The 9,143-nt window shown below is 37.9% G+C and overlaps 1 protein-coding gene across 3 annotated transcripts in view; it reads left to right on the forward strand.

Moving 5' to 3' along the window:
- Positions 1 to 329: 329 nt before the first annotated feature.
- Positions 330 to 9,143, forward strand: part of LOC112149449 (tripartite motif-containing protein 3) — a 19,509-nt gene continuing 10,695 nt past the window's right edge. The window contains exons 1-2 of one of the 3 annotated variants that reach the window (XM_024277142.2): positions 330 to 878; positions 5,963 to 6,081. The gene's annotated coding sequence lies outside the window, so the exon portion shown is untranslated. Of the gene's footprint in view, positions 879 to 5,962; positions 6,082 to 7,547; positions 8,000 to 9,143 lie in introns of those variants that run through there. The other 2 variants (XM_024277141.2, XM_024277143.2) reach the window with 2 other exon arrangements.

The raw sequence follows: 9,143 nt of genomic DNA on the forward strand, positions 1-9,143 counted from the left end.
TTTAGCAACAAACTAATGTTTTTGAGTAGTTTAGTTTAGTGAGAATTTTTTGGCTATTTTGGAGTTTAGCTATAGTTTTAAAGCAACAAACTAGCTTTTTTGGCTAATTTAAAAATCCACTGAGGTTTTTTTGGGGGGTAATTTGGAGTTGAGCTCATATTTAAGCGACACAAAATGATTTAGCAAAATTGGCATGTATTAGGGATTTTTGTGCAATTTTACTACAAATTTTTCTGTAATTTAGTTAAACTTCAGCACTTTTTCAAAGTTATTTAATGATATTTCCCGTCTTTTAGCAAATCCCTTCAGCAATTAAAGTAAATTGCGTCACCAGTTTCAGCATAAAGCTTTAGCGTCGTCAACGACTACTTTCAACAATGCAACTTTTCTGGTTTGTTATTATTATTTGTGTGTGATAATTTTTGTTTCTTTAGGGAACTGTTGTTTTTTTTTTTTTATTTTATTTATATTATTTTTTTTATCACATCTGGGGGGCAGTCACAGGCCCCCTCGACCTTGCCTTTATCCGGCCTTGATATGGAGGTAATAAACAGACTCCTTTGTCCTTAGTATCCAGTGAGCCAAGAAACCGTCAGTGAAACCTCGAGATGTCTCCTTCTTTACCGTCGCCCCGCCCCTCCACCTGCTATTGGGTTCTCTAGCTCCTCCCACCGCCCTTCCAGCCAATACTACACCCCAGCCCCGCCCCTTCCCCGCCGCTTTCCCTCGTCCTCCGTCTTGCTGTCCCCCTTCCCTCCCAGACAGACCCTGCCCTTTCCCTTCCGCGGCCCAGTCTGCGAGCACGGGCGGCCGACAATGGCGAGCATTCTCAGCGGCCTGCAGAGCTGACACCGCGGCCCCTCCTGCCGGGAGCTCATGTGAGTAGACGCCGCTCTTCCTCTTCCCTGCGCCGGATCAGACGTCCGCGTCCTCCCGCTTCACCTGGAGGACGGATCGGTTGAATCATTGATTATCTCGTGCAGAGCTGCATCTGCGTGATAATAAACGTTGTTAGCGTTTAGAAAGCCCTGCAGCCTTTCAGAGAGCAGCAGCTGCTAAACATGTTTGGACGCTTCCTTATCCAGCCCCCTCACTTCTCCATTTTAGCCCGGATCTGGCTGGCTGCCGGCCGGCCGGCTCCGTGGCAGGTGGGCATCCCTGCTGCAGTTCTGTGCTGTGGGCTGGGCTCTGTCATCATCCACCACACTCTGTCTTTTGTTCCGAGGATTAGGGGTCTTGAATCTGTATGCAGAGGGATGGTGGGAAGCTCCACGAGGCCCTTGTGAATCAGCATGTTGCAGCCTTTGAGGCGCGTTGCATTAAGATGCAGCAACAGGAGCAGGTGATGCATCAGTCTGGGACCACCATGAGGGGATGCGGTGGTGGGTTGGTGTGTGCCACCATGCTTTGCTGTTCTTTGCATGGAATTATGAAGGTTTGGAGGATGTCAGACAGTCTCTGCTGCTGCACCACCAGATAGATTGTATTTGCTTCCATCAGACACATAGATATGGTCAAACTACACTGTTTTTGTTGGTAAAATCTTATTTTGTGTACGTGCAGACTAACAGGATGACAGAGTCGACATTGTTAGATGGGAGCTGCCATCTGAAGCATCCTTTGAATTGAATCATAGAAGGAAATAAATGATGCAGCAGATTCTGCATGTCGCAATCTGCAGCCAATCCCCCCCAAAAGCAGAAAGATAGTGGGATTTTTGCATTCAAGCCATCCTTCTAAGCTGTGTAGGTATATATGCTTTATGAAAATTAAATTGTGTTTTTTAGGATTGACCAGAGCCTGGATCGATTCAAATCGGATTTTTCTTATTTTCAATTTCCTTCGATCCACTCAATTCGATTCAATTCAATTTGTTGTTTACACAATTGTCACATTTAGACACATTTGTTTAGAAATAAATGAATGATCTCTATAAAAGTTCTGCTTGTCCTGGAGGGCGTTTCAGTTTGGCCACTAGGTGGCGATTGCGCTCTAGCATTACACCTTATTCCAGAAGAAGAAGAAAGTATGAACACAAAATGATATTTTAGACCATAAATGGTTACTTTAAAAAATGTTTCCTTAAATTGTTTGGAAAATTCATGTCTGTGAGTCAGCAATGTATGTTTACGTCGACTGAGCGTTAGCATTAGCCGTCCTATGAGAAATTCCATTAAACGTTAGCTTCAAGCTAGCATACTTTAGCTTTATGTGCTAGATCGATATGTATTATTATGGATTGAATATTTTATATATTTAGCTTTGATTGATTCAAATTGATTTTTATCAACCTAGTCCTACTCTTTTTGGAGTTTTTAACATGTTCTTGTGGCATTTTTTCTGGATTTCTGAGTATTTCTTTATTCAAATCCTTGTCAGGATCAGATGAAAAAAAACATTTTAATAATATTGTATTTGCAATGTAAATACAATATTATGTCATTGTCATTTTTGTTGCACCAGTAATGTTATGTTGGGGTTGTGAGGGGCTGTAAGCTAGTGGGAGAGCGTTTAAGCACAGGGACATTGGGAAGTTAGGGCAGGCTTGCTCCACCCACAACTCTGAATTAGGTGAATTTCTAATGAACTCCTGCCAGAATACTAAAACTATATCCTAAAAAACAACAGAAGGTTTTAGATTTTTCCCAAAAAATGGTATAATCATCATTAAAAGACCATCTGGAACAATTTTAAAAGAGATCAAAAGATGTAAAATAAATATATATAAATAAATAAATATACAAACCATACAGGAACAGTAATCATGTTTTTTTAGATTTAACAAAAAAACACCTTTTCATTAATCCGTGCATACATATTTCTTTTTTCATACTTTACATACATATTTATTTATTTATTAGGAGGGCAATAATTCACTTATCCCGCAATTTAGTTAGATTTTTAAATCAAGAATTGTGTCATCCCTAGGGGTTAGTTGTTTCGTGGAGATTTTTTAACTTAATAGTGTTTTTATGATGGATTTCTGAGAGTCTGTCAGCTAAAATTAAGTCACTGCAGTCAAAAATCACTGCAAACCTTCTAGGAGTTTAGTAAAAAAGTGGATGCGGGACAATAAATGGATGATGCTGACCTGAGTCACTCGAGAAGTGATCACCGATGCACAGACAAAACAGTGTTGCAGGGGCAACCTGTGCGCTGACCGACCTTTGAAAAATCTGCAGTGCATGTTGACACTGCAGCCACGTCGCCTGCATGCAGCACTATCTGCTGTTTATCGCAGTGGCAGCGCAGCAGGAAGGACGCGCAAATCTCCCAAAAACAAATGCAGGATTGTTCAAGTCTTTAGTTTTGTTGCAGTTTAGGGATTTGAAGCCTCTAAAAGTGAAAATGTGAGTCAAATTTTCTGCAATCTACTGACTGCAAATGTGAAAGTGCTGCTTATGGAACCACTTTTACTTTGAAACACAGTTTCTCACAGTAGTGTAGCATAATGAAAAATAAAAAAGAGGGCGGATATAAACATTAATAAGAGCTTTAAAGTTTTGACGCTATGAGTCATGACGGATGAGTCATCATGAAGCCAGGTTGTTTTGCTCAGTGGCCTTTTAAGGGAACAAAAAGGCATTTTTCCCTATTTTGACATACCTGATACAGATGGTATAATTGCCATTACAAATAATGGTAAAGTCAAGCGTGCTTAACTTTTGCCTGCATTCGATATTGTTAAACATTCAGCTAATCTTCAATATTTGACATGATAAACAGGGTAAATTAGTTCAGGATGTTTATTACATTTATTTTATTTTAGATTTGGACACTTTTGATAGATTGAGTATTAAAGCCAATATAAACATAAAGAAAAAAAACATAATAAGAATAAAGTAGTAGATTTATTGGAGAAAAAAAATGTAATTTCACAGGAATAAATTCAAACAATGTGAGAAAAGCCATAATTTTACCATTTTTGACTTGCTAAAAGTCTTAATATTTCCTTATTTTGGAAACAAATGCTGAAGAAATAGTTTACAGTGGGCTCTCTCGTACTGAAACATGATATAGGTCCTTTTTTTGTTGTATGTTTTTCTAAGTAAGGACACTTTTTCCTCAGAAATTTAAGGGTCTGTCCTTGTAAATTCTCAATTTATAATGTATGGAATTATAAATTTATTAATGTAAATTATCAACACTTTTATTTAAAATTCTACTAGTTTAATCTGGTAACATTTGAACTTTTTTCCTCAATCTTGTGGTTTTATTTTGGTAAAATTGCAACTTTTTTTCTCCATAATTTTTAAAACTATTCTTGTAACTTTTTTTCCCTATTTTCTAATAATTTTACGATTTTATTTTTTCAAACTAGTGACTTTTTCTCATAAGGACATTATTCTTGTAAAATTATGACTTTTCCCCTAAATTTTCCCAGATCTCTGTGTAAAATTACAAGTTTTTTTTTTCATCATTTTACAACTTTATTTCTGTGCATTTTTTTAACTTTTTTTCTCATAGGAAAACTGAACTCGTAAAATTATGACTTTTTTTCTCATAATTTTATCCTTTTATTCTTTTAAAATGTTTACTTTTTTCTCGTAAGAAATTTATTCTCGTAAAATTACAACTTTTGTTTAATAATTTTACTATTTTATGACCTTTTTCCTCATAATTTTACAACTTTATTCTCATAAAATAATGCATTTTTTTCATAATTTTTGAACTTTATTTTAATGCTTTTTTTAAACTTTTTTAACATTAAAATGAATCCAGTAAAATTATTACTTTTTCTCATAATTTCGTAACTTCATTCTTGCAATTTTTTTTTTAACTTTTTTGCACATAACTTTATTCTTGTAAAATTCTACTTTCTTCTTATCATTTATGGCTTTACTCTTGTATATATGTCTATTATTTTGTATTTTTTAATAGTGGCCCTAATACACTGTTGAACATTTCTTTGGTAAACAGCTTTGTTTTCATTTCATTTCCTTTTTTTTGTGCTGTTGTTTACTTGAACATTTACATTTTTTCCCTAACTAACCATACAGAGACAATTACAGCCTACAGACACGCCAGCGAGAGGCGAAAAACATAAAACAGTCTAAATTTAAACACAATCTGAACACAGCCAGCACTCCCCGCTGTTTCTCAGTCCAGGATCGAGGCAGCTGCTGAAACAAAAATCCTCACCGTCTGCAAATACAGTCGCACAGATGTCAGAAGTTTTCCTGATGTGAAGTCTAATATGGTCACACAGCGGTTAAACGCTCCTCCAGAGATGATGGGAGAAAAGGTCATTTCTTCTGGTTCAAACAAAGGAAGAGGAAAGGCTTTTTATGGCCTCGGAGGCAGACGCATCCGGCCATCCCAAGAAGTCGCACATAAGGAATCAAAGAAGCAAGTTTAAAGCTTTCTTAAAGAGTCAGCCTACATTTATAGACCTAAAATAGTCTGTTGAAACCTTAACTGAAAAGAATAGTGACGTTTTGGCCAACACATTTTTTAACACATTTTTTAAATTAAATATTGCCTGCCAATGTCTGAAAATGAACGCCTATTAATAAATGTAAAAAGAATACTATAATAGATCATTATTACACTTTTAAAGGTACCAGAGTAACTAAAATAGAGAATTGTGCAACACATTCTTTCATTCATATTCCATCGTTTCAACCATCTTTTTATAGTTTATTTTAATATGTTTGGCTATTCTGGCAATTTCTGTGTATTTCATTGGCTGCTAAAATGATCAGATTTCCTGATTAGATTATACTGTATGGATCATTTCTTGTGCACTATTCATTGAATTCAAGCAGTTGTCACGGCGACATAAACCAGCTCTCTGACGCATCACAGATTAAGCAGATTAGGCTGATGAGAATGTTTTCTGTAATTATGAGGTCATGTTAATGAAATCCAGTTAAACATCCTTTTCTTTAGGATCAAGGTGTTAAGCCCACTAACAACCCTATTATGGACTAAAGCGGACCATCGCCTGTTTTCTTTGCAGACACACATTTAAATGACTTTGGCATAATGATGCCATCTGACTGTGGGAGACAGTAATCCTGACGGCAGACGGACAGACGGCACCTGACCCTGCCAGAGAACCCTAAGCCACTTACTGGGGTGAGAGTGACCAGCGATGCATCTTTGACTTTGTCAACATTTACGCTGCGTTTCTGCAGGCAGTGAGGGAAACATCACTAATGACCGTTTAAGTTGTGGTTTTAAGATACTAATCTTGCATTTCTCCTACTGTAGAAGCTGGATATCGAATTGTATTCGTCTGTCAGCATGATGGATAGTTTTCAGTCTAATAGCTCTACACTCAAGAGCCAGGTGCATCTTCACAGTTTAATGTACTCATTGACTGTATATAAGAACTGGACTGAGAGACCCATCCCCCTTAGAAACAGGAAGTAACTTCTGGTCTCAAACAGCCAAAATTCAATAAATTTCTATTGAGAAATAAACATTAGGAAAATGTGCAATTTTTAATAATTGTAAAGACTATGAATATGCTATGTATTAATGTTGTCTTTATTCAAAACTCTTATAAAACTGGATGTATTTGTAGAAGCGGGCTCTAGCAAGAATAATCTTTACATTGGTAAAGACAAGTGGGGATCCCTAAGGGAAGCTCACTCCTGATTGGTGAGAACGGTTGCCATAGAAATGTTGACTCAGCCCAACTTGGACCAATTGCTGCTTACGGATGATTTCTGGTTCCAACATGGCAGCGTCCATATCATGAAAAAATGGCAACGGTATTAACTTTATTTTCGGCAGAAAGTCATTTTGGGTGAAATGACACACACCTGGTCCAGTATAAGATTATAATATAGACCACAATGCATTGCGGTTAAACAAATTCGAACAAAAAATGTGTTTAATTGTAATTTTTGAATAAACCACATTTTCACCATCAGAATACAGTTGAGTCATAAATAAATGTGACATTTTTGTATTGATTTGATTTTGTGATATCGGTGACGTCATATCCGGCGTTTAGAAAAATGAAAGAAAAGTAGTGGACATCGTGTTCGAATTGCCTTTAAAATCCAGGGAACTATATACCCCCACAGTGTATAGTTTTTTAGTCATTGGGGATTAGGGTGGGAATTCAGATTTAATCCAAATGTCGCTTAAAATCAGTAAATCCATTGAATTCTTCTTCTGCTTAGTTGTTAGTCGGAATTACTGATACACATACCTCTAGTGCCCTCTAGTGGTTGTTAGTAGGAAAATAACAAACATATGAGCCTATTTATTATGAAGAAAAATAACACCCCTCGCCACTATGTAACAAAAAGGCAACTTGTACTCTGTAAAATACGTTTTTTTTCCAGAAAACCCAAACAAAATGTGTATTATTTTGACCCAGCAAGTGACTGACCTGACACTCCTTTCTGTAGTTTTCTTTATCAGTTGCTTCCTCCATAACCTGTGATTTCTAGATGCTTTTTGCTTAACTGCAGATGCGTAGTGGATGATTGCATTTTTAAATGTTGCTCTTCTCATTTAGATTCTGCTCAAGAACATCTATTTCAGTCTTAGAATAGCTGTTTTTGCTGTAAGTTCTGCAGTGAAGCAAGTGGGAGTAGCTGGGAGAAAGGACAGCCAGGGAGGAAGGGAGGTGAAGATGAGGGGCGGGGGTTGTTGCAGCCCAGGGGAGGAGCCTCAGGGCTTATGCTCATCCCCCTTCCCCCTGATGTCACTGTTCACAGGCAGGAAGTGGGAGGTGCGGCGGGCTGGGGAAGGGCTTTTTTGTGTGTGTGGACAGTAAAACAGCTTTTTTATCTCCTGGGACGCTGCAACAATAGAATCAGTGCGTCTGGAAAAGCTTCAATTTGGAAGCCGCCTGTGGCAGACTGGAGCGATGCTGTGAGAGAAAAGCGACAGCATGGTGGAGAATGAAGATGAATGGAGGGAAGGACGTGCGGCGTGCCGGGTCCAGAGCGGAGCTGGAATTTTATTGTTGATGCAGCGGAGAGAGGGACAGCTGCGTGGAGTGAGACAGGCTCTCTGAGAAACACACAGACAGGTGTTGAACTCAGTCTTCCTACTCCCAAAGTCAATGGAAGGAACTGGGAGGAATTTTGGGAGTGGCGCTTTAAACTTTGTTCCTGCTAAGACCTGAGATGTGCAGAGATGTGCAAGTGAAGAAAGGTTCAACATTTAGTGTTTCTAAATGGATAATTACAGTAATCCACTGTCAGATTAAGAAAACAGTTGCCATATGTGTAAGAATCCCTTATGGGAAAGCATCATTTGATGACCCACGTTGATAAAAAACCTTTTTTGTGTTTTTTTTAGCAAGTTATGATGGTATGGAGGACATATTCAAAGACAATTAAGCCTAAAATCAGATTTTTGTATATTTATGTATTCAAATTGTTGTGGATCAGGAGCAAACGTAAAAATTATGTTTGAAAAAAGCGTATTTTTGTGACAGAAAATGCACTGGAGAGCATGTAAACAAAGTGCTTATAAGTTATGGGTGATGGGAAGGGGGGCGGGGTTACTCAGCGTCCTGCCTACAACTCAAAAGTGAATTTTTAATGAACTACTGTTGCTCAAATTTATCGTCATTACGTTATAAGCCTGTGCAATACACGTATCGACAAAGATGCAATAAATGGTTACCTTTAATGTTAACACGTGTGAAAACAATCTGCTGGGATCTTGATGTATTTAACAAAATAAATAGAGCTCTTTTCGCATTTGACCAATCGGATGGACTTCTGTTATGTTAAGCCTCGCTTCCAATGAACGGTTTGTTTTTGCGGTGCTGTAGGCCGCCATTGTAGCGTGACAACTAGAAAAGCAACAACAATAGAGGTCATCCAGCAGCTCGTCTTTTTCTTGCTTTACTTTTGTAAATCATGTATGACCAGAATTTAATGTTGTATAAAAGAAGATTAAAGAAAAATACCACCGTAAAGAGGAAAACGGAATGGCTAGCTTAGCGCTATATTAGCGCTTTCTAATGTCGTCATCACTTTCTGCCAATAAACAGGAGGCTACAGCAGCTCTGCCCCAACCGTCCCGTTTATTTTTCTATTGACCTCCAAAAAATGACAAAAAATTACATTTAAAATGCATGAAAATATGTTTGGAGTCAGACTTCAAACAACATCGACTCAACTAAGCTAACCCAGCTCTCGTAAACGTGATGGTGGACGGCA

The sequence above is a fragment of the Oryzias melastigma genome, linkage group LG13 (assembly GCF_002922805.2).
Source record: "Oryzias melastigma strain HK-1 linkage group LG13, ASM292280v2, whole genome shotgun sequence".
Lineage (NCBI taxonomy): Eukaryota > Metazoa > Chordata > Actinopteri > Beloniformes > Adrianichthyidae > Oryzias > Oryzias melastigma.